Here is a 27,956-nt window from a genome sequence, read left to right on the forward strand (position 1 = left end):
ATGACCCAGATCTAAGGTTTTCAACAGTTGTTCTATAATGAGGTACACGTTATAATGGCAATGTTTGATTAGCAATTGTATTGCTATCCTTGTCTATCATTCAACAAAGCTGATAGTGCTATCTCTTTCTCGCTTTGCTCTGTTGCCAGATCATCTTTTAACAATGTAGAATGAATAATTAATTAGCAAAATATTCCAACTTAATCATCTGATTCATTATGAAATTATTGAAAAATGTAGTTTCTTGCTTGATGAAATATAATTGATCATTTTAAACGTGAATGAACAGTCTATTTTACATCAATAAACCTGTATCAGCTACAGTCTATAGAAGGCATTGACAAGACTGAGGATCGGCAACGTTGTACTGCTATCTTTCTCCACTGCCATTTAAAATGGTGCATTTTGATACACCTCAAATCTATTTGTAGAAGAATTGCTAGGTCTCATTGAAAGAAACCAGAAATATTATCATCAATTATATTATCAGTTGAATGATAGAGATAAGATAATAACGACTTTAAATACTATGAAGAAGAAGAAGAAGAAAAAAATGAAAAGGAAGAAGAAGAAGAAGATTAAGACGAAGGAGGAGGAGGATTGATTGATCAATTGATTGAGTACTTTATTTATGTACATAACATTATAATTATACTGGCTTCTACACTTATATACAATAGCTTTCAATACAGCAAAATTATAGATGAATTTACATAATATAGACTAAGAAAATGATTTTTGAAGTGCATATATGATATGAAAAAAGCAATCTGTATTAGCTATATAGAAAATATTGTTATGCATCTACATAAATTGGCGGAGCTTTGGATCAATGTCAATTCTTCGGAAAGAATATTCAAAATATCCTTCCCTCTACCAAACGAGGAGGAGGAGGTGGAGGAGGATTGATTGATTGATTGAGTACTTTATTTATGTAGATTACAATATATACTGGCTTATACACTTATATACAATAGCTTACAATACAGCAAAATTATAGATGAATTTACATAATATAGACTAAGAAAATAACTATTGAACTGTATATGATATGAAAAAAGCAATTTATAATATAATAACTATAGATAATAATCATATTGTTATGCATCTACATAATTGGCGGAGCTTTTGACATATCAATGTCCATTCTTTGGGAAGAATATTAAAAATATCCTCCCCACTAACTCTCTACCAAAACGTTAATTTCGTTATTTAAACTAAGGATTTATTTATTAATGGAAATATTGTAGAAGTTTTAATCAATATGAATATTGAAGAGAAAAAAAACAGAAAATTGATAAAGTAAAATAATTATATAGGTAGATAAGATCAAATAATTGATTAATAAAATGAAGTAGGCTGAAAGTAGATCAGGGTTATCAATTTCAGTAATATACAGCAGTATGCAGTGGATAATTTAAATAACATGAGTTTATATAATATATATATATAATATACAATTCGTTCTATAACATGGTTTAAAGGTTTATATTGGTGGAATGGGTGAGGGAAGGTTGTCATGTGATCGTTCTAGGGCCGGACAGTTTCAGTCATTTGTTCCAAAATATGTTTTTTTAAAGTCAGGTTGAAGCTCGCTCGGCTCTCGATAGACCTGATAGAAACAGGAAGTGTATTCCATGCACGACAGGCACTGACTAAGAAGGATTTTGTGAAAATAGTAGTTCGATGATTGGGTATCCTTAAAGTACTTTCTCCGGTTCTAGTATGTGAAGCATCTATCCTCCTACCTTCAGAGACAAATTTGAAATCATCTTTAAAATGGTTCGGATTACCGTATTTCAAGATATCTCTAACAAGCTTGACTATTCGAAAAAGACTCTGATCGGGAAGCTTCAATGTTGAACTAGCAATGTGGGCTGGGGTGATATGATCATGGCGTTGGAGAGAGTAGACGAAACGTAGACAATAATTTTGGCAACGCTGTAGTTTATCATTCAGAGTGACTTGCATATCGTTAAGAACAGAATTACAATACATTAAATGTGGGAAGATGAGAGATTGAACCAATAATAATTTAATGTTTCTAGGGAGGATATCGTGCATTTTCTTCAATGCATGCATGGCTGAGAATACCTTTTTACAAGTTTTGTTCACTTGTTCTGACCAGTCAAGAGTATTATTCATAATAATGCCTAAATTTTTAACTGAGCTACAGTAAGGAATGTCAAAACCGAGGAGGTAGAGGATGAGGTGGAGGAGGGGGTTGTGGAGGAGATAAAGGAGAATTAGAAGAAGGAGGAGGAGATGGTGAAGGGATGAAGGCATGTTGTGGTAGTCACAACCTCCATCAAGCACCGCCGCATCAAAAGCTGTTGCACCAAGATCGAGCATGTAAATCTCTCAATCTATTCAGAAGCTTTCACTGTTGTGGCTCATTCCCTTCCTCCCTGCAAACATCTCAAACACGTGGCTTACGCTTTTCATCGATCTATAGATCCAAGTTGATTGATTGAGTTTGTATTGGTTCATCAGACCTTGTGACTTTAGCCACAATCCATCAAGTCTCTTGTTTTAAATTACAAATCTATAATCACCATAGAGAAAAGATAGCATGAAAATATATCCGATGGTATGATTGGTCCTTTATTGATTCATATAATAAGTACATAGAATAGAATGGAATAGAATTCTAATTGTCAATAAAACTCATATTGCAATAGACATTTTTTGTGTAGTTGAGAAGTTCATATTGTGGTAATTATCCATATTGAATGTAAAAGACTAAGAAATTGTCAAAAAACCACAGATTAATTGATAGTTAGAAAGACCGGTTCCGGTTGTTACTCCATTGTCAATCTCTGATAAACTAAAACTAAATAAAAGAGCAGCAGAATTTATACTAGAAGGCGAGTACTGCTATTGGTCAAGGGCATGAATGCCTGCCATTGGCCCAGCTAGACAGTCTCCTCCCACTTAACGGTGTCACAAAATGGCGGCTTAAGCAACAGACTCGCCATGATAACAAAATTTACTTGTAGTAGAAAATGTCCCTGACCAATAGCAGTCAGTACTCGCCCACTTGTATAAATTCTGCTGCTCTTGTATTCAGTTTCAGTGTATCAGAGATTGACAATGGTGTAACAACCAAAACCGGTCTTTCTAACTATCAATGAATCTGTGGTTTTTGACAATTTCTTAGTATTTTTATTTAATATGAATATAAAAATTACACCACCACAATATCAACTTCTCAACTACACAAAAAACTTAATTATTTTCTAAAAATAAATTTTTAAATTCAGATGCTTCGTTACCAAACATAGAAGAAAAATCTTACATTATTATTAGAATAATTGAAATGGACATGACCGCGTAATATTTGGACAATTTTAAGATAAAATTATGAAATTGAAGAAGTTTTAGGCAAAAGCTTGATTTTTCTTTCCCGACTATTGTATTGTTTGCTCTATTCAATAAATGAATAAATAGATGAATAAAATAGGAAATATTCACATATAAATCTAGTATCACTATAGAGAAAATATAGCATTAAAAGATATGGTGAGAGGAGTTTAAGTTTCAAATAGTAACACTGAGGGCCGTTTGCATAGTCAAAGCTTAAACTGAATTCAATCAGCTGGTGGCTTAAACTCAAAATGTAACACATTATAATAAACGAGACTCGATACGGATTTTAATCTAGTTTAAAATGAAATTTGGTTTAAACTGTCACTGTGCAAACTGCCCTAAGTCATCCTCTTATGAGGGGTTGAAATTCAATTGCACGTCGAGAGGTGGAGTATTCGACCAATAACTTATCCTGAAAGTTACAGTATTATATCTAAAACAATCTTCAACTAATTGAAGGTTTCCAATACATATAACTCACTCTGTGTAATTTCTTTATCAATAACAATTTTTAGGTGAGTTCGTGAAACACTATATACACGTGAGTATTATGAAAGGGTGAATTTGATTCATTGAAGCAAACATGCGTGAATCACGGATAAGCATGAAAAGGTGAATTTCAAGAATGCTTGAATCACGAGCCGCTCATGTGCGTGAGAGTGTGAGTCGAACCACACACGCAGCTGCAGCTTGGCCACTCAACGGAGGGGAGTTTAATTACTAATTACTTTCGCTCGTGGCGACCATTGAGACGACCTTGTTAATGACACAAATTTCCCAGAACGGGGAAAATACTTACACCCTAATTTCCACTCAATTCCAAGATTTTCCCATTACATTAAGGTACATTTTGGAGATACTCTTATAATAATTCGATTACAGATTCATTTCTAAGTAACCTGATAAATTCTTTATTATCCATTGTTTTATGCAATAAGTACATCATCAAAATGATAGGGAGAGAAAAATAATGTATCCTTGTGCTATTCCTCTCCCTAATTTAGATAAGGTCACTTCGGACTATGTGTAAACCTTATCTAAATTTGAAAAAGGAATAGCACAAGGCTACCTTATTTTTTCTCTCCCAATCATTTTGATGATGTACTTATTAGACTAACTCGTAAGTCCTAATAAAGAATTTTTCATTTCATACCGCTCTCCCAAATTTAGATAAGGTTACTCATAGTCTATTTTGATTGTGAAATATATAAAATATTCACTCACTGATTTCAAATCGCATGGGAAATTGAATGTCAACAGTGGTATGGATAAGGGAATTCAAGATACATTATTATTACATTATATCAGAAGAAATCAGGGAAGACAGAAACCTCCATGGTTTGATTATGCATATCTGTTTAATTGATTATTTTATGATTGATATAATAATTACATTACCAAAAATGATAGGGAAAGAAAAAATAAGGTAACCTCTCCCAAGGTATTCCTCTAATACCTCTAATACCTCTAATCCTCTAATTCCTCTACCCAAGGTATTCCTCAAGGTATACCTCTAATTCTTCTATACCTAATAAGGTATTCCTCTCCCAAATTTATTTAATTTACAATCACAAATCATAATTATAATATATAATAGGATTGGTAGAAGACAACAGGCATAGCCGAAAACTGTCTTCTCCCAAATTTTCACAAATAATAGTTTCAAAAAAGAATGAGGTTGAGATTTTTCTTTTCACTTCAAAAAGTCCAATTTCCACTTCAAAACTAATGACTAGACTAAAATTTTTGATATATAAAAACAAGAACAAAAATACTTATACTCAAATCTCTAAAAATTGTAAATCATTGAGTAATTTTGCAAAATTTTGAGCCAGAAAAGAAACACAACTTCACTATTGGATAAGATATAGCTATAGATGATATACCTTAACTATAGATGAGGTTACTAATCTACTTCGGACTTTTTTTAACCTTAATATCTAAATTAGGGAGAGGAATAGCACAAGGTTACCTTATTTTTTCTCTCCCTATCATTTTGATGATGTACTTATTATTATATAAACGAATATCAAAGGAAATAAACATGCGAGTAATAAGAGTGTAGTCATAAGTGTTCCAGCAAAAGAAACTCGATATGAATGAAAGCAGTCTCCCCTTGTAAAGTGAATAAAATTCATGTTGAGAATGATCACGAATGACCGAGTTTCGAAATAGAATAGGTTGCTTGGCTGCATTTAAAAGCATGCCAATCAGCTGACGGATTCGAAAAAAGAATGATTTGTCGCTTCGATAGTTGATGAAAGCACAGCAGAGATCAGAGTTTTCTGTCTGGACTCTGCTTTGTTATAGTGAGGTCCACGTTATAATGGCAGTGTTCGATTAGCAATGGTATTGCTATCCTTGTCTATCATTCAACAAAGCGGATAGCGCTATCTCTTTCTCGCTTTGCTTTGTTGTAAGATCATCTCTCAACAATGTAGAATTGATAATAAATTAATACAAAATATTCCATTCCAATCATGAAAATTCATTATGGAATTATTGAAAAATATATCTATTGCTTAATAAATCATGATTGATCATTTCAAACTAGAATGAACAGTTTATATCACATCCATAAACCTGTATCAGCTACCGTCTGTAGAAGGCATTGACAAGACAGATGATTGGTAATGTTTTGTTCTATCTTTCTCCATTGCCATTATAACGTGGACCTCACTATAGTACAGGGACGATGGTTAGTCAATCACTCACTTCAACTGATCGAAACGCCATAAAATCGACTTCCATCAGTCAACCTTCCACCCCTTCCGTAAAACACTACCACTTGTCGATTCACTCCACTGACCGTTCTTCTACTAATTAACAACGAAAAAAGCTCCTCGCCGACCCAGGTGCTGAACGCAGCCGGATAATTTTCAATTATCACTCTCAAAAAAGTCCACAAATGGAACAGTCTCGACCATTCTAAACTGCGAGACAAGTTTTTTCCGGGCTAATTCGGTTCGTGTGATTGAAAATAAAAGTGTGATCTATGTTGAAAATTATCAGCTTCATTGAATCTGGTCGAGAACAATTTTGGAAAAATGCAGTACTACTGAATTGAAGTGGGATTTTTTTCAAAGAATCTTCTCTTTATTATAGTGATGTCCAAGGTATAATGTCAGTGGAGGAAGATAGGAGAACAACGCTGCCGATCCTCTGTCAAACAAATACAAGACTTGACCTATTTCGGACTGTGTGTAACCCTATCTACATTTCGGATTGGAATAGCACAATGTTACCTATTTTTTCTCTCCCTATCATTTTGATCATTTACTAATTGTATGAATCAATGAAAGAATGTTTTGTCTTGAAAATGTCTTCTATAGATGGAAGCTGATACAGGTTGATTGATGTAATATAAAATTTTCATTTCGATTAAAATAATAAATTATATATGATCAAGCAAGAATTTTTTTCCAATAATGTCATAATTGATTTTCGTAATTGAGATAAAGTATTTTGTTGATCAATTATTATCAATTCTACATTGCTGAAAAGACGATCTGTCAATTGGGCAAAGCAAGAAAGAGATAGTGCTATCGTCTTTGTTGAATGATAGTCAAGGATAGCAATACTATTGCTAATCAAACACTACCATTATAACGTGGATCTCACTATAAATGATCCATCGGTCCATGTTTGAAAAACTTATACGTAGAATAGGATTTAAAAAAAACTTATACTCTACAAAACTTATACTCTACTTAGAAATACTTAGCTTGATTAAATAATTCAAAAAGGGTACTGAGATTTTCTTTTTCTTTCGATTTTTACTCAGCTTGATGTATAGTATAGTAACAAGTTTAGCAACACCAATGTTGAGCAAATACAGCCATTACAACGGAGACCTTCCTATTGGAACCTATTGCATGAATTGCTATAGTGGGATCCACATCATAATGGCAGTGGAGAAAGGTAGGAGAACAACGTTGCCCATCCTCTGTCTTGTCAATGCCTTCTTTTGACGGTAACTGATACCGGTTTATTTGACTGTTAGTCCTCGTTTAAAATAGTCAATTATATTTTTCTAGTTACCTTGAAAAGTGACCATTTCTGCACTGATTGTAGGCCGCAAAGAATCACTTTTCCGCTCTAGTGCGCAAAGCTCTTTTGCGTACTCTTTGCGTATTATCTTGCAGCCATCCCAATCAGCTGTTGACATTGTTGGCGTGTATTTTGAATGCGAATTTTATCTATGTTTTTTTCAATTTTCAAATAAATGAAAATGAGAGCTCATTGAATTATATATTTAGAATATTATTATTTCAAATAATATTTTTTCCATTCATAAATTTATTGGTTTAAAAATTATTTAGAAATTAAGATTTACTCAAAATTATTCAAATTCTCGAATTAATTGGAATAATCTGATTTTTAATTTGAATAAATTATCGATTATTAATTTTCAATTCGCTTATCAAGCTTAAATTAAATTAATGTTGTTATTAATAACAAAATTATACAGACAAACATTTGATGGATTTCAGCCATCATTTTACCTATAATCAACCACTTCTCATATTCAATGGTAACTGTAGGAAGAATTTAATGTGAATTACGTGCGCTAAGTTCCTCTGCTGCACTCAAAAAACCATTCCGCCATCGCCTATGGCTCGTGCGTAAAAGCTATTAACGTTGTTTCATATGATAAAACAATAATAATTACAGGTTTTAACATCCATTATTTCGTCAATAATTGGCAATTCGAGCCTACAAGCAAGAGCATGTCTCAACGCTCTGGTTTAATTGTGTAATATTTCATCAGCGCTCAATTTCCAGCTCCCGGCCAACGTCATGGAGAGATTTTCGGATACTGTGATCACTTGTTTATCGGATCATGCGCATTAAACATGCCAAGCCGAGCTTCCTGAATGAAGACGATATAACGATAAGCTCTCTCAAGCCCTAACATAATAATCACAGCTGCTCCATACATACACTAAGCAAATTTCATCCTTGTTCATCGACATAGGTCGTGATGGAATGACGTCATTATGTTGTGTTGGAGAGATGATTTTTAAAGGAAATTTCACTTGGATTAAGATAGTAATTCAGCTCGCATTATACTTTTTGAATAAAAATCTGGTGTGGCGCGTTCACACAACAAACTTTCCTTGCCGTTATGAAAATTGATCACCTGACGCTAGTGTTGTCGCGCATCTCAAGTCTACTTATAAACAAAGATCTGAGCCAGCTGGTGACAGGACAATAACACTGGAGACATACGAGGTCTGCTATTTCTTCATAGTGAATCATTTAATAGAATCAACAGTTGCCAATAGTTTGCAATTGGATAATCACATTTTCTCGAATTTCGAGCCTATTCTCAATTTGGGTGAAAATGTTACTGAACATTAATTGTAGAGATTTTCATGCTCAATCTTTTCCACTCGAAATTTTTCCTGAAGCCTGATGATTGGAAATCTGAAATCAAACTTTGCATAGATGGGGCGGAGCTCCTGAAGACACAGATATTTTTTTACAGATTTTCACAGATATGAGACTTGTGGCAGTTGATAGAGCTCATCAATGACTATTTTAGGTATGAATTTAATCCAAATCGTTGGAGCCGTTTTCGAGAAAATCGCGAAAACCCTTTTTTGACAACATTTTTGCCATTTTAGCCGCCATCTTTAATTGAATTTGATCGGAATTTTTCGTGTCGGATCCTTATATTGTAAGGACCTTAAGTTCCAAATTTCAAGTCATTCCGTTAATTGAGAGATGAGATATCGTGTACACAGACGCACATACACTCAAACACACACACACACACACACACACACACACACACACACACAACACACACACACACACACACACACATACAGACCAAGACCCAATAACCACTTTTTTGGACTCAGGGGACCTTGAAACGTATAGAAATTTACAAATTGGGGTACCTTAATTTTTTTCGGAAAGCAATACTTTCCTTACCTATGGTAATAGGGCAAGGAAAGTAATAATCACAGCTGCTCCATACAAGCACTAACCAATTCCATCCTTGTTCATCGACAAAGGTCGTGATGGAATGATGTCATTATGTGTTGGAGAGATGATTTTTAAAGGAAATTTCACTTGGATTTAAGATAGTAATTCAGCACGCATTATACTTTTCAATAAAAATACTAAGACATTGTCAAAACCACAGATTTATTGATAGTTAGAAAGACCGGTTTCGGTTGTTACACCATTGTCAATCTCTGATAAACTAAAACTAGATACAAGAGCAGCAGAATTTATACTAGTAGGCGAGTACTGCTATTGGTCAAGGGCATGAACGCCTGCCATTGGCCCAGCTAGACAGTCTCCTCCCACTTAACGGTTTAACAAAATGGCGGCTCAAGCAACAGGCTCGCCATGACATCTTGACTGTACTGAAAGTAAATTTTGTTATCATCCTGGTAAGTGTCTGTTGAGCCAGTAGCCCTGAGAGACCACGATGATGTATGTTTCAGTGTCAAGTCTAACTCAAATATTTATCATGATAAGTGTGTGTGGTAATTTATTTGTTTTGAAGGAAAATATTTTGTCTCACGAAGCTGTTGGTAGCCCTACCCAATAAGTTTAAATCATAATTAACCACAGTCGATTAAATATTTCAAGTATACAAAAAAAAATCACTCAATAACTCATTTTTTTTATTGATTGATTCTTTATTGATTCATACAATAAGTACATCAACAAAATGATAGAGGGAAAAAAAATAAGGTAGCCTTGTGATATTCTTCTTTCGAATTATTAGATAAGGTTACACATAGTCCGAAATAGGTTAAGTCTTGTAGTTGTTCACTCCACGAAGTAGATTTTTACTTTCCATGCCCTATTACCATAGGTAAGGAAAGTATTGCTTTCCGAAAAAATTAAGGTACCCTAATTTCTAAATTTCTATACGTTTCAAGGTCCCCTGAGTCCAAAAAACTGGTTTTTGGGTATTGGTCTGTATGTGTGTGTGTGTGTGTATGAGAGTATGTGCGTCTGTGTACACGATATCTCATCTCCCAATTAACGGAGTGACTTGAAATTTGGAACTTAAGGTCCTTTCACTAGAAGGATCCGACACGAACAATTTCGATCAAATGCAATTCAAGATGGCGGCTAAAATGGCGAAAAAGTTGTCAAAAACAGGGTTTTTCGTGATTTTCTCGGAAACGGCTCCAACGATTTTGATCAAATTCATACCTAAAATAGTCATCGATAAGCTCTATCAACTGCCACAAGTCTCATATCTGTAAAAATTTCAGGAGCTCCGCCCCATCAATGCAGATAGATTCCCAATTATCAGGCTTCAGATACAATTGAAACAAAAAAAATCAAGTGGAGTAGATTGAGCATGAAAATCTCTACAATCAATGTTCAGTAATATTTTCACCTAAATTTGAAAATAAGCTTTAAATTCGAGAAAATGTGATTATTCAATTGCAAATTATTGTTGATTCTATTAAATTATTCACTATGAAGAGATAGCAGACCGCATGTGTGTCTCCAGCGTTATTGCTTTGTCACCAGCTGGCTCAAATCTTTGAATAGTAGACTGGAGATGTGCGGGAACACTAGCGTCAGGTGATCAATTTTCATAACGGCAAGGAAAGTTGTGTGAGTGCGCCACACAAGATTTTTATTGATTGATTCTTTATTGATCCATACAATAAGTACATCAACGTAATGATAAGGTAACCTTGTGCTATTCCCCTCCCAAATCTAGATAAGGTCACACATAGTACGAAATAGGGTGAGTCTTGTAGTTGTTCACAAAATTTTCTGTCCTAAAATATGTTCTTAAAGTAGATTTTCAAATTTTGATGCTCCAAATAGTCTATTATTTATTCTTCATTGATTCATACAATAAGTACATCATCAAAATGATAGGGAGAAAAAAAATAAGGAAACCTTGTGCTATTCCTCTCCCGAATTTAGATAAGGTTACACATAGTCCGAAATAAGTTGAGTCTTGTAGTTGTGTACTCCACGAAGTAGATTTTTCAAATAAAGATTCTAAATTCGTATTGATCTTGACAATCATAAATCCAATTCAAACATTATTCAAAAATAAACTATCTCACCACTCCTAGCTGAATTATTTATGGATAAGTTAGAAAGTAGAATCATTGAAAATAGTCATTTCAAAGATAAAATTGTTTACTGGTTTCGATATGTTGATGATATTATTTGCTTATGGAAAGGAAGTAACAGACAACTAGACAATTTTCTTTCCTATCTGAATGGATTACATCAGAGTATAAAATTCACTGTAGAGGTAGAACAGGATTGTGTATTTAATTTTCTAGATTTAAGAATAGATCATAGCACTGGTTTTCACAAGTTTTCTATTTTCAGAAAACCAACCCATACTGATGTTATCATTCCTCTTCATTCTTGTCATCCTATTTCTCACAAACTTGCGGCTTTCAATAGTATGGTCTATAGAGCACTGACAATACCTATGAGCCATCATGATTTTGATATTGAGATCACTAAAATTAAACAGATAGCTGTCACAAATGGGTATGGAGAAAGTATGGTGGACAGATTATTGAGTAGAATTAATAGAAAAATTTCAATCAATTCTAGCTTTGTAGGCTCAAACTGTGAGGAGAAGACTTGGATAACAATCCCATATTTAGGCCTTGTATCTGATAAAATAGGTAGGGAATTGAGGAGGAATGGACTTCATGTTGCTTTCAAGACCAAACCGATTTTAAATAGTCTATTTAGCTGGAGTAAAGACAAAATTGATGTTTGGGATAAAAGCGGGGTGTACAAACTTAAATGTGATGATTGTAATGCTTGTTACGTGGGTCAGACTGGTAGAAGTTTCAAAAGTAGAATTGAAGAACACATCAGAGATTGGAATAAACAGAATGGGGAATCTAACTTTGCAGAACATTTGATAACAAATAATCACAGGTTCACAGTTAAGGAGAATGTTGAGTTTCTGCATGTTAATAACAAAGGCAGATCTTTGAATATTCTAGAGGCTTTAGAAATAACAAGAGTAATTAAGGAAAATTCCCAGTATAGTTTAAATGACCAGATTCATTTCAACCAGTACAACACTACGAATTTAGTTTTATCATAAAATTGTAAGCATACATTAGTCAATAGTTTTTCCATTTACATATTTGTTTTATTATCTTTCACACTTGTTTTCTTGGTTCTTATTTTGTACTCATAGTAAATTTTATTATCATGGCGATTCTGTTGCTTAAGCCGCCATTTTGTCACACCGTTAAGGGGGAGGAGACTGTCTAGCTAGGCCAATGGCAGGCGTTCATGCCCTCGACCAATAGCAGTACTCGCCTACTAGTATAAATTCTGCTGCTCTTGTATTTAGTTTTAGTTTATCAGAGATTGACAATGGTGTAATAACCGAAACCGGTCTTTCTAATTATCAATAAATCAGTGGTTTTTTGACAATTTCTTAGTCTTTTTCATTCAATATGATTAATTACCACAATATCAACTTATCAACTACACAAAAAAAAAAAATAAACTATTGATTCGAAATCAACGATTCATACGATATTCAACTGAACGTTTGCACACATCAAATGAACACAAATGAATGTTGTTGAACTTGATGAATGATTAAAATGATCAATTATAACTAATCCTCAGATATCCATAGTGAATATTATTCTGTATTCTCAACTACTGTAATACTCAAATTCGCTGAATGATACCAAGCATCTATGAAACAAGGACATTCAATCAGAATTCTATAGTGAGGTCCACGTTATAATGGCAGTGTTTGATTAGCAATGCCATTGCTATCCTTGTCTATCATTCAACAATGCGGATAGCGTTATCTCTTTCTCCCTTCACTCTGTTGCCAGATCGTCTTTTAACAATGTGGAATTGATAATTTTTGAACAAAATATTTCATCCTAATCATGAAAATTCATTAAGAAATTATTAAAAAATATGATTTCTTGCTTAATTGACCGAGTGAAGTGAGGTCTAAGATTCAAGTTGACGGTTTGGTATTTCTCTTAAAGTTTAAATGTTTATATGTTGCGCATTTACGGCGAAGCGCGGTAATATATTTTTATGAAATTTGACAGGTATGTTCCTTTTTAAATTGCGCGTCGACGTATATACAAGGTTTTTGGAAATTTTGTATTTCAAGGATAGTAATATAAAAGGAAAAAGGAGCCTCCTTCATAAGCTAGTATTTGAGTAAAAATCAAACTATAGAATTATTCATCATAAATCAGCTGTCCAAGTGTACTATAATACTACCTGTTCAAAAACATCGAACATATCTTGAAAATGTATCTTTCCATCAACGTTGTAGACAGTTGCAGCCAGACCTGATAACAGCGCTCACACTCACATTCCGGGACGACACGTCACGGTACGATAGGACAGAAAGCTCTATGTTTATTTATGATTTTTCTAGACATTTTAAATTGATGAATTATTTAATAATTTTTGAGAAAACATAACAACAGGTCAATGTAACTTACTGAGCGTGAGGTCTACTGTTCACAGAACTACTAGTTTGCAAAATATTCCATCTCAAACATGAAAATTCATTATGAAATTATTAAAAAATATAATTTCTTGCTTGATAGAATATAATTGATTATTTTAAACGAGGTTGAACAGTTGATATTACATCAAAAAAACCTGTATCATCTACCGTCTATAGAAGTCATTGACAAGATAGAGGATCGGCAACGTTGTTCTCCAATCTTTCTCCACTGCCATTATAGTATGGAAATTCATTATTAAATTATTGACTAATATACTTGTTTATCTTAAACGAGAATGAACAGTTGATATTACATCAATAAACCTGTATCAGCAACCGTCTATAAGTCATTGACAAGATAGAGAGGATCGGAAACGTTGTTCTATCTTTCTCCACTGCCATTTTTTGGTAGAGAGTTAGTGGGGAGGATATTTTTAATATTCTTTCCGAAGAATGGACATTGATATGTCCAAAGCTCCGCCAATTTATGTAGATGCATAACAATATGATTATTATCTAGAGTTATTATATTACAAACTGCTTTTTCATATCATATACAGTTCAATAATTATTTTCTTAGTCTATATTATGTAAATTCATCTATAATTTTGCTGTATTGTAAGCTATTGTATATAAGTGTATAAGCCAGTATATATTGTAATCTACATAAATAAAGTACTCAATCAATCAATCAATCAATCAATTATAACGTGGAAACGTTTATGGAAGGCATTGACAAGACAAGAGGATCGGCAATGTTTTCTCCTATCTTTCTCCACTGCCATTATAACGTGGACCTCACTATATCAAACAAGGGCATTCAATCGGAATCCTATATCACAAACCCGCAGCAATTCGTTTAATCCGCGGTTACTTTATTCTAACCGACTGTTAAAAGCTGTCATACAATCCCTGAGCTTATGAATTGGACCATGATTAATATGACAGAGAGCGATATGGCTTATGAAGGTTTTCGACTAAGTGGATTAGAAATACTCGTTGAAACAAACGCAAACACAGTTTATGAGTGTAACACGATGTGTTATTTACACCCTACATGCTTGATCCTTAATGCTGTGTAAAGGTGCGTACAGATTTACGCGCCGCGAACATGAGCAATACACTTTTTCCTCCACCTACTGTGTAAAGTACTTACTTTACTCCCAGGAACATAATACTAAAGTGTCACTTTTTCGCTCTCGGTACTAAAAAACAGAAAAACTCCCTAGGGAGTAAAAGTGACTCCATTTAAATAACATGGGAAGCATCTCTATTTTAAAAACGTACATTTGGAATAGGTCAGAAGGTTTAAGCTCAGATGAGGAAGCATATAGAGTAGTCAGTCATTGAGCCAACTAAATTCAATACCTCAACCAGACATTTGATCGATATATAAAATTTATGTTTGTATGCTGAAACTATTATTACAAACTTCATATCACTATACTAAAAAAATGTATATATTTTTTTCTTTTATTCCATGCTATTCAAAATATCAGCCAAAGAATATTACTTATTAACTAATCAAATTTGAAACGGGAACTTTATCATAGCTGTAGTTTTGCCTGTCATTGTTGTTACAACTTTAGCCGACAGATAGTGCTGTCGGAGAAGAACTGTGATTACAAGCCAGCTGTTTCTGTTCACTTTTTAGATTATGTTGTAACACATTGTTTGGTCACGTACGCTTTTAATTTTTTTTTCATTTGCAGTTTTTATAAAAATGTAGGTGGAGGAAAAATGTTGTGTGAGTATATCACGAGTGAAAAATGTTTTTTCTCCCTCAGGAAAATTGTTGCCCTCGGCTTCGCCTCGGGCTTCAAACTTTTCCCACAGGGAGAAAAAGTTGTACTTTTCACTCTAGATATACAAATAACTATTAATCAGCTGATGACCAGCTTTTTATATCTGTATCTTACCGTTTCTGTAAAAATACAGATATAGTCAGCTGATTGAAAGTGAATTGCTCATGTTCGCGGCGCTTAAATCTGTACGCACCTCAAGATTTATTTTTTACACTCTTTAGTGAGGTCCACGTTATAATGGCAGTGTTTGATTAGCAATAGTATTGCTATCCTTGTCCATCATTCAACAAAGCAAATAGCGCTATCTCTTTCTCGCTTCGATCTATTAACAATCGTCTTTTAACAATGTAGAATTAATAGTTCATTAACAAAATAGTCCATCTAAAACATGAAAATTCATTATTAAATTATTGAAAAATATATTTTCCTCCACCTACTGTCTAAAGTACTTACTTTACTCCCTGAGACATAATACTAAAGTGTCACTTTTTCGCTCTCGGTAGTAAAAAACAGAAAAACTCCCTAGGGAGTAAAAGTGACTCCATTTAAATAACATGGGAAGCATATCTATTTTAAAAACTTACATTGTAATAGGTGAGAAGGTTTAAGCTCAGATGAGGAAGCATATAGAGTAGTCAGTCATTAAACCAACTAAATGCAATACCTCAACCAGATTAGATCAACATTTATGAGATATATGTTTGTATGCTAAAATTATTACAAACTTCATATCACTATACTAAAAAGATGTATAAATATTTTTTTCATATTCCATGCTATTCAAAATACCAGCCAATGAATATTCCTTATTAACTAATCAAGTTTGAAACTGGAGCTTCATCATAGCTGTAGTTGTGGCGGCCATTGTTGTTACAACTTACAGATAGCGCTGTCGGCGGAGAACTGTGATTACAAGCCAGCTGTTTCTGTTTGCTTTTTAGATTATGTTGTAACACATTGTTTGGTCACATACGTTTTTAAAAATTATTTTATTAGCAGTTTTTATAAAAATGTAGGTGGAGGAAAAATGTTTTGTGTATCACGAGTGAAAAATGTTTTTTCTCCATCAGGAAAATTGTTGCCCTCGGCTTCGCCTCGGGCTTCAAACTTTTTCCCACAGGGAGAAAAAGTTGTACTTTTCACTCTAGATATACAAATAACTATTAATCAGCTGATGACCAGCTTTTTATATCTGTATCTTACCGTTTCTGTTTAAAAATACAGATATAGTCAGCTGATTGAAAGTGAATTGCTCATGTTCGCGGCGCTTAAATCTGTACGCACCTCAAGATTTGTTTTTTACACTCTATAGTGAGGTCGTCCACGTTATAATGGCAGTGTTTGATTAGCAATAGTATTGCTATCCTTGCCTATCATTCAACAAAGCGGATAGCGCTATCTTTTTCTCGCTTTGGTCTGTTGCCAGATCGTCTTCTAACAATGTAGAATTGATTAATAAAATATTTCATCTTTATCATGAAAATTCATTAATAAATAATTATTGAAAAGTATTATTTCTTGCTCAATAAAATATGATTGATTTTTTTGAGAAGAGAATGAACAGTATTAATTTTACATAAATAAGCCTGTGTCACCTACCGTCTATGGAAGGAATGCATTTCCACTCCTTATTCTTTTTCTTCTTCTTCTTCTTCCTCATCTTCTTCCTCCTCCTCTTCTTCTTCTTCTTCTTCTTCTTCTTCTTCTTCTTCTTCTTCTTCTTCTTCTTCTTCTCTTCTTCTTCTTCTTCTTCTTCTTCTTCTCCTTCTCCCTCTCCTTCTTCATTTTGGTAGAGAGTTAGTGGGAAGGATATTTTTAATATTCTTTCCGAAGAATGGACATTGATATGTCCAAAGCTCCGCCAATTTATGTAGATGCATAACAATATAATTATCTAAGTTATAGTTATTTATATCACAAATTACTTTTTCATATCATATACAGTTCAATAATTATTTTCTTAGTCTATATTATGTAAATTCATCTATAATTATTTCGCTGTATTGTAAGCTATTGTATATAAGTGTATAAGCCAGTATATATTGTAATCTACATAAATAAAGTACTCAATCAATCAATCAATCTTCTTCTTCCTTCCCCTCCTCATCCTCCACCACCTTCTCCTCCACCTCCTCCTCCTCCTCCTCTTCCTCTTCTTCTTCTTCTTCTTCTCCCTCTCCCTCTCCTTCTTCTTCTTCTCCCTCACCTCCTCCTTCTTCTTCTTCTTCTTCTTCTTCTTCTTCTTCTTCTTCTTCTTCTTCTTCTTCTTCTTCTTCTTCTTCTTCTTCTTCTTCTTCTTCTTCTTCTTCTTCTTCTTCTTCTTCTTCTCCTCCTCCTCCTCTTCCTCCTCCTCCTCTTCCTACATGATGTACAACAAAATAGTTAATCGCCCAACGTCGAGCAGAGATTATAGCTTGTAACCGGATTGAAAATATACAAAGTGGCAGAGAAAATTCTAGATCATATTATTCAAAAGTTGAGTTGGGATGTGAGATGTGGGGTTGGCTGAACGGCAGTGTGGGTGAGGTGATAAAGCTCTCCATGTCTTCATGCATGAGCAATCAACTGGTGCAGTTTGATTCTCAGAATATGATTCTTCTTCCTCATCCTCCTCCTCCACCTCCTCCCCCTCCTCTTCTTCTTCTTCTTCTTCTTCTTCCTAGGCAACGTTGTTCTCCCATCTTTCTGCACTGCTCAAAAGTGAATATGTTTCTCTCTCGAATCTTTCCAGAACGATTTGTAAGCGAACTTATACGCTTGTATATTATCAAGGATTCCATGAAATAATGTACAGCTCAACAATCAGAGTTCAACAACCCACACAATTTGGTTTCTTGATTCTATTTGAAGTACCCAAGTTTGTTATTATAATTTGATTCCTTAGAATGTTTGACAGAGAATAACGTTCCAGTCATCTTGTAAATGGTGTGATATCGCAGAGACAAACATTTGAATACAAGACGCTTGATAATAATAATTATTGTTAAATCATTAAGGCTCAACTCACACTTACGCGACTCAGGTCGAGAAGAGTCTCGACTCTAGTCGAGAGCATTTGTTTGCAAATGGTGACACAGACCAGTTGACTCTAGTCTCACACTTACGCGACTCAGGTGGAGAAGAGTCTCGACTCTAGTCAAGAGCATTTGTTTGCAAATGGTGACACAGACCAGTTGACTCTAGTCTCCGCGACTGTCACCATTTGAAAACACATGCTCTCGACTAGAGTCGAGACTCTTCTCCACCTGAGTCGCGTAAGTGTGAGTTGAGCCTTATAGGCTACTAATATTGTGAGTCATGAATCATCCTATTATATTAAGCTAGCAATTTCTGTATCATTATATATGGTTATTTATATTTATATATGGTTATTTATGTCCAACGGATTTCAAAAACGGTTCTAATGATTTTCACGAAATTTGGAACATAGTAGGTTTATGATATAAAAATTCGATTGCACTAGGTCTAATCCCTGGGAAAACTTGCTGAAGGACATGAAAAGGATGATAATTATTCATCCTTGGAAAAACAGATGTTAATTTCGTCGTCTATAGATAACGGAAGGTGCGAGCGCCTGTGTGGGAGAGAGAGAGAATGTGTACAGCTGTTGAATCAATCATCTTATCTCACGAGAAATATTATCTAGAAATTTCAATCAACTTGATCAAAATATTCTGATTTGTTGACATGACATGGTATAATATCATTCTAAATTAGAGTATATCATAATTTTCAAAGTATCATTATTTTACAGTTTTAAGTAATTGGTGAGTGTTATTTTGTTATCCAATTTGGTTCACTTTTGCTGATGATACTGCAATACTGGCAGAAGGGGAAACAGTACAAGAAGCAGCCACAAAACTACAGAATGCTAGCAACAAATTCAGTGACTGGACCAAAAAATGGAGAATTCAATTGAATGAGATGAAGTCCATTCATATCAACTTCACAAACAAAAATATCACTGATCCATTTCAAATAAATCTAAATGGAAATGTAGTACCACACAGCAACACAGCAAAATACCTTGGAATGACTCTTGACGCCAAGTTGAAATGGAAAGAGCATATTAAGATGAAAAGGAGCGAGCTGGGACTCAAATACAGTAAAATCTATTGGCTGTTGGGCAGACAATCACAACTCTCATTGGACAACAAAATATTGATTTACAAACAAATCCTAAAACCTGTCTGGAATTCAGCTATGGGGCTGCTCTAGAACATCTAACATCAATCAGATTCAAACATTCCAAAACAAAGTACTGCGGAACATGGTGAATGCGCCCTGGTACATAAGGAACAGCGATTTGCACCGAGATCTGCACATCCCCTATGTGACCAGTGAAATAAGACGATTGGCAGCCCATCATGAGTCACGTCTTCATCAACACGACAACACCGAAGTCATCCAACTACTAGACAGCACTAAACTCACAAGGAGGTTGAAGAGAACAAAGCCCTTCGAGTTGGTGTAGTGCTAGTAAAGTGAAAAAAGTATAAATTGAATAAATGTGTAGCGAAAGAGTTTAAAGTAGAGAAATAATTATAGATTAGAACTGTAGGCTTCACTGGAAGACTTTAGCAATAAAAATTAATATGTTAGGATGAGAAATAAGAGAACAAGATTAATGGTTAGTCCTAGTGACTAGTTTTAATAGAAATAGTAATAAAAATAATTTTGTTCGTAAACAGTCTAAATTAGAACTTTTCTGTTTCTAAAAATGTTTGGACTGGAAATTGGACCTAAGTTCAAGTGTATGGAAAATAACCTACTTTTTGGAATATTATTGTAGTGTATAAATCGAAATTCGGGGAAGAAGCAGTTCTGGGCTGTGCCTGTTAGTCCTTCTCCAATCATTTTCAAGAATTGTGTTCTGTCTTGCCGTATTCACAGAATACATACAAACTCGACTAGTACCCTGTCACAAAAATCTTGGAAGAATGTTCAGCATTGTAATAGTATAGATGGAAGGTTCAGATCACTTTACTGATCCGGGTCAATTGGTCTCGTTCACTGCCGCGAACCAATCAAAATACCAGGATTTTAATTTCTAACAAGATGGCGAAGTCATGACGTGATGACGTGTGTTGGTGCACTCAAGTGTTTGTGACATGAAAAAAGCATTGGTAGGATAGGCGTTTGATTGATAGTTTCCATTCTGTGCCGTAATTGATAACTTTCACTATGTTTTAATCCTTCTGTTCACACAAATCTATTCTAAAAACTATTTCTCCGGTCTACACACATATTCGAGGCGATGTCAGCAGATAAGCCTTCACATGGTTTATGGATGGAACTCGGCTTGTAGCCTACAACTTATAATGTGTGCATCATAGCATAGCCTTGCCACGGTATATTGTGAATGTCATGCTACCCTACTGCTGTCTCCTCTTTCCAAACAAATTGACGCAAGTCACGGACATTTCTTGGCTTGCTTTCGATTTTCAGAGTATTTGCAAGGGACTGCCACTGATCGGTGATCTCAATGTGAATTAACTCACCAATCATTACAGAAATTCTATAGTGAGGTCCATGTTATAATGACAGGTGTTTGATTAGCAATGATATTGCTATCCTTGTCTATCATTCAACAAAACGGATAGCGCTATCTCTTTCTCGCTTTGCTCTGTTACCAGATCGTGATCGTCTTTCAACAATGTAGAATTAATAATCAATATATAATTTTTTTTTCTTGATTGTGGAAATTCGTCATGGAATTATTGGAAAACATAATTTCTTGCTTGATAGAATATAATTGATTATTTTAAACAAGAATGAACCGTTAATATTACATCAATAAACCTGTATAAGTTACCCTCAATAGAAGGCATTGACAAGACATAGGATCGTCAATGTTGTCTCCTATCTCTCTTCACTGCCATTATAACGTGGACCTCACTATAGTGATGATTTATCCAATTCAATTCAAAATGATCTGATATCAAATACGTACGAGTGAGCCAAGTTCCTACTCCTGATTATACCCGTCATTGTTAAACATAGTTCATTTGTCAAGTTGCGTACAGATTTACGCGCCGCGAACATGAGCGATTCACTTTTAATCAGCTGATTATATCTGTGATATAAAAAGCTTGGCATCAGCTGATTATAAGTGAATTGCTAATGTTCGCGGCGCGTAAATCTGTACGCACCTTAACAAATGAACTATGTTTAACAATGACGGGTATAATCAGGAGTAAGAAATCGAACGGTGCCAAGAAGAATCGCTCATCAATAATTGGGTCTTTCGGCGGAGACGATGAACCGTCGGTCCCGACCACCTAAAAAGTAGTCGTTATCTCCTAATATCATCATCCCTCTCACTCATTACTCACGCACAAACTCAAGAGCTTATGATTGTGGGCTTCACCCTCAGTATTATTATTACTATTATTATTGAGTGGCCGTAGTCGAGTGGATCAGATGCTGGCTTTATGATTCAGAGGCCCGGGTTCAAATCCCGGCCCGGGCCAAGATATTTATCTCGGGCCACTCCCGTGTTTCGGATGGACACGTTAAGCCGTCGGTCCCGGCTGCCTAAAAAGCAGTCGTTAGGTCATGTCAGAGGCCCTGAAATTGATCAGTTGCGACCTGAAAACTCTGACACCAGACCTGAGCCAGCCAGGTCACTGTGCCGGGCACTCTCTTTAATTCAGGCCTTTTCCAAAGTTATAATTGTAAATTTAATACGCAATAGACTAGAGCCATTATTGTAAGTGAGTTAGCGAAATAAATTATTTTCTCTCTCTATTATGAACGGCCATGACTTCGAGTTTCCCATGATAGATATTTAAAAATTGTGGCTCCGAGTCGTCGAGGAATGTAGATTATGGAATTATCTCTAAAACTTAGCCTTCTTGTCGCGACATAAAATGCGATAAGTTGGAAAACAGCAAGCATTGAAATTATAACAAACTACCGATTTTGCAGTTACTATTTGGTCCAAAGGCTGTAGAAGCCCCGCGACGATTGGTCAAATTGATTCCATTCGCCCAATAGGAGACCTGTTTCTAAATACAGAAGTGGGGATTCCCCAAGTCGAGAGACCAGATTACGTTCCGGAGGACACTTTGCTAGGAGCACTATGAGAGTAAAGATGTAGTCATTATGTTTCGCCCTTTTTGGGCAAGTTTATGAGTTTATATCATTTTTAGTTAATGTAGGAGCTAGTTTTATTTTTATTAAAGTTTAAATTTTCTAGTAGTGCCATGTCCTGAAAGGTTTAATTGTGTTTCTTCTTCATGTACGAATAATTGTTTCTTCAAATAACCGCTAAGCGGTTCATGTGTGTCCCCAAACCAACTTCATGTACTACCACCACTTTGGTTCCGCAATTTTATGTAACACCGCTTCAAGACACCCGTTCAGACGACAGGTCTAGGGACGTAAGAGGACGTCGCCGTCAAGCCAAATTCAACCGGTAAAAGTTCACCGCCAAAAACAAGGTACTGTAACCCCGACGATAAAGCAACGTACAAACCAACGAAAGTGCAGTGTAGTGAAACAAAGGTTCATTCGAGAATGTCAATAAAAAGTGGGGATTCAAAATTATTATGAAATGGGTTATATGGGTTACTATCGACGAAATTTGGGTTCAACGGGTTTTTTCTTTCTTGAGTAATTCATGTTGAAATTGATGGTTATTTTATGACTGATCTTGTTTGGTTTTGTGACGTATTGCTATCTAAACGGGGATAGTAATGCGCCCCCGAATCAGATGAAGAATGTCAACAAAGTAACATGATATTGTTGTTTCTGTTGTTCGATTTTAGCTGCCAATGTTTATTGAAACTGTTTGTATTTTTCAATTATTTCAAATTGTAGTGATTTTCTATAGTATAAACCTATTAAATCAGGCATGGCAAGATTAATTGAAGTTTTCTTGACTCTAGCCCGTTCACCTGCATGAATTAGGTATAGACTCAGGTATTTTCTAGATGTGTCGGCCTATTTCTAAATTCTAAATTTTATTCAAAATTATCTTATCTATTATCTTTTAAAAAGTGCAGGCACACAACTGCGCCGACTCTGCTGTCTAGAGATATTTAAATCTCTGGAATTCAAATTTTCTAAAAAATTAAATTTTTCATAACTTACTCTAATAATACTAGATCAATTTTTCTGAGTCTATACTTAATAATTCATTCTGTGAACGTGTTCACTGTCAATATTTTGGGTTTGGAGTTGAATGAATAATTTATTGTTGCTACTCCAATTTTTCTGAAGTTTAAATAATTGTAGATGAAACAGGAAAGTTATTCAGTTATGTTAAACCATTAAAATGATAATCTTTTGAAGTGCTTAAAGATAAAGTCAAGTATCATTGATGCTTAAGTTGAAAGTATTCTGAAACTTCATATTGAAATTGATCATTGATATTGAAAGGTTTAACGTTAGAATAAAAATGAGTAGAAGAAACTAGGACATGTGAGAAAAAACTGATTCTAAGTGCTGAATAAATTTTTTGTATTCTGTAATTCCGTGAATGATGATAGAAATTATTGTAATGTCAACGTACGTATTCTGGTCTCACGCATCGGGTACTTGAGTATCATCATATTATAGTAGTAGTGAATGTGAATATTGAGATTTTAAAAGTCAACTCAAGTAAATTAGGAAAATTCGGAAATTATTATGGGAGAATGTTTGAGGAAAATAGGAAATTTTTTTGATAAGTTTAGGTAGATCGAAGGTAATCAGAGAATAAATAGGAAACTGTTTTATTAGTTATTGTTGATATGTAGTTTTGAAAAGTTGATGAGTAGTTTTGGCCTTGAGATGTTTAAACTAAATAATAATAAGATATTGTAGATTAAAGTTGAAACGATAATCAAATCCTTGGGAATTTGTATGAAAATAAGTTGATTCAGATGAGGTTGTTAAGTCCCTTTATCAGTAATGTTTATTCTCGAAAAGGCGAATCAGTTTTATTATTGGAAATATTTTCTTTTTAGGGTGTGTTTTTTGCGGTAGGCATGCGTAGTGATAATGTAAAGATCCGTTGTGTTGGTGACGTTTCCTGTAGGCTGTGAGGAATTTTTTTTGTTTAAGTTGAGACTCAAGATTTAGAGGAGGACAAGGGGATGTCCTGCATGTGTGTGTTGTTGTTGAATTTAGGTAATCGGCGCGAGTGTAGGTCCGTGTCCAGAGAGAACGGAGCACTGCCCCGATAGTTGTCCATGTAACAAATCAAGGAATCTAGCTGTGACTAACCTTGCAAATTTGTACGGTGGAATTGTTTAATTTTAGCGAAAGGCACCGAAGATGGTGTGAGCTAAGATTTTTTTGTATCTAGTAAACGGTCTGGTTCATTCGAGAGTTATGGGGCTCGTCAGTAGAATAACGTAAACCGAAATCTAGAATATTTAGTGAGTCTTCGTAGTGATTGTAAGGAAAACAATCAGCGTAATGCAGTTTAGGGAAGCCCAGTCAAAAGGTTCGTTAATGTTTGGTAGGAAAGTCAGCCGCAAAAACACAAGTAAAAATTGGTAAAAAAAAAAGGGTATTATTGAGTTTAAAGTTGCTTAGAAATTTGGTATGGTAACGAAAATTGAAGGTTTTAGACAATGAATATTTAAAGTGATTAGTTAAGGTATACAAATAAAATAACAGAGAAACTTTTTCGAGTACCTAGGTAATGTTAAAATGGTTATCAGTGGAAGTAGAAATAAATATTGGAACAGTACTGAACGGGTTAAATTAAAATAAAATTAACAGTGAAATTCTTCTAGTTGAATTTGAAATGAAAAGGGAAAATCTCTTGAGTTAAGCATGAGTTTAATTATTCTATAGTTGAGAGTTGAAAGGTTGATTAAAAATTTAAATGGGGATATAAGTAGAAATATGTAGGAAATTCGTGTCAAAAAGGAAATAGAATTTTTGTTGGCAAAATTAAATTGAGGTAATTAACAGTAGTAGGACCCTTTAGAGATAAGTAGTCAAAAGTATTAATAATAAAAAAAAATAGGAAAATCTTTAATGAAATGATAAATTTTTTAATGATGAATAGTAAAATTGCAATCAAGTTTTCCATGTGAATAAGGGGGATTTTGATATCTAGTAGAGTAATTGAAACTAGTTGGATATGAAGTTTTGTTGAGAAATAATTATGTGAGGCTCCAGTAAGGTTGGAAATGTCAGTAAACTTGAGATTCAGTAATAGTGTAATAGTAGTCTATTAATGTGTTAATGTATTGGTAAATTTCATAATGTTGGTAATCAGAAGGCAAGCAGTAGCAGTTCATCAATGCTAAGTTAGAGCTGAACTTTAATATTATTAAATCATGCCTTGAGAATTATTCTTCCAGTGTTTAGAGAAAATGTCACGTACTTTGAGTTTACGATAAATAATAGCCTGGCACCCGATATCATAGTTTTGTTTTGACTAGCGTTCTGTGGTAGAGGTTTCCTACTGGAGTATTATAATGAAAAGTGTTTTTCTCATGTTTGTGGGATGCAAAATCGCGCTTGTGTCATATAGCTCTCGCGTTGATCTAATAATGCAGTTCCAATCATTGTTATCTTTGAATCGTAGTCGATGTAGAATAGTATTGCCTACTGAATTGCTTTATATTGTTAAAAATATATTGCACTCTCAACTCTATAGTAATGATAGTTAGATTTCAATACATTCAGCAGAGTGAAAAGGTTTCATCATTAAACCTATGATGTCTTGAAAGGAACCAATTAAAACTATGATGTCTTTTAAACGTTTTCCCTTGTTAGAGTTTGCCAAGAAAAAACCAGGGACTCAATAAAGTGATGAAGTATTCAAGATTATTATACTCGGTTCGTCTTTAGTACCTACTTAAAAGGGGACACGTCCAATTGTTTTGTCTGACTCTTGCCACAGTTTTAAAGACTCTTGCCACAAATCTCAATTAGTTATACATTTTGCTGAATTTCGGAATGATAAAGAGATTTCTTTTGAAAGGGCCCGCTTCAAATTGGATCCTACTATCAATCCAGAAATTCGACTCTCCAAATCATACAGAATGCCTCTATGGTAACATATCCTGATTAGATTTCTTTTGCGTGTTTACACGGAAGGAAGGAAGGGGAGTGTGCCGGCACTCTCTTTAATTCAGGCCTTTTCCAAAGTTATAATTGTAAATTTAATACGCAATAGACTAGAGCCATTATTGTAAGGAGTTAGCGAAATAAATATTTCTCTCTCTATTATGAACGGCCATGACTTCGAGTTTCCCATGATAGATATTTAAAAATTGTGGCTCCGAGTCGTCGAGGAATGTAGATTATGGAATTATCTCTAAAACTTAGCCTTCTTGTCGCGACATAAAATGCGATAAGTTGGAAAACAGCAAGCATTGAAATTATAACAAACTACCGATTTTGCAGTTACTATTTGGTCCAAAGGCTGTAGAAGCCCCGCGACGATTGGTCAAATTGATTCCATTCGCCCAATAGGAGACCTGTTTCTAAATACAGTAGTGGGGATTCCCCAAGTCGAGAGACCAGATTACGTTCCGGAGGACACTTTGCTAGGAGCACTATGAGAGTAAAGATGTAGTCATTATGTTTCGCCCTTTTTGGGCAAGTTTATGAGTTTATATCATTTTTAGTTAATGTAGGAGCTAGTTTTATTTTTATTAAAGTTTAAATTTTCTAGTAGTGCCATGTCCTGAAAGGTTTAATTGTGTTTCTTCTTCATGTACGAATAATTGTTTCTTCAAATAACCGCTAAGCAGTTCATGTGTGTCCCCAAACCAACTTCATGTACTACCACCACTTTGGTTCCGCAATTTTATGTAACACCGCTTCAAGACACCCGTTCAGACGACAGGTCTAGGGACGTAAGAGGACGTCGCCGTCAAGCCAAATTCAACCGGTAAAAGTTCACCGCCAAAAACAAGTTACTGTAACCCCGACGATAAAGCAACGTACAAACCAACGAAAGGTGCAGTGTAGTGAAACAAAGGTTCATTCGAGAATGTCAATAAAAAGTGGGGATTCAAAAAATTTATGAAATGGGTTATATGGGTTACTATCGACGAAAATTGGGTTCAACGGGGTTTTTCTTTCTTGAGTAATTTCATGTTGAAATTGATTGGTATTTTATGACTGATCTTGTTGGTTTTGTGACGTATTGCTATCTAAACGGGGATAGTAATGCGCCCCGAATCAGATGAAGAATGTCAACAAAGTAACATGATATTGTTGTTTCTGTTGTTCGATTTTAGCTGCCAATGTTTATTGAAACTGTTTGTATTTTTCAATTATTTCAAATTGTAGTGATTTTCTATAGTATAAACCTATTAAATCAGGCATGGCAAGATTAA

Source organism: Nilaparvata lugens, chromosome 5 (assembly GCF_014356525.2).
Source record: "Nilaparvata lugens isolate BPH chromosome 5, ASM1435652v1, whole genome shotgun sequence".
Classification (NCBI taxonomy): domain Eukaryota; kingdom Metazoa; phylum Arthropoda; class Insecta; order Hemiptera; family Delphacidae; genus Nilaparvata; species Nilaparvata lugens.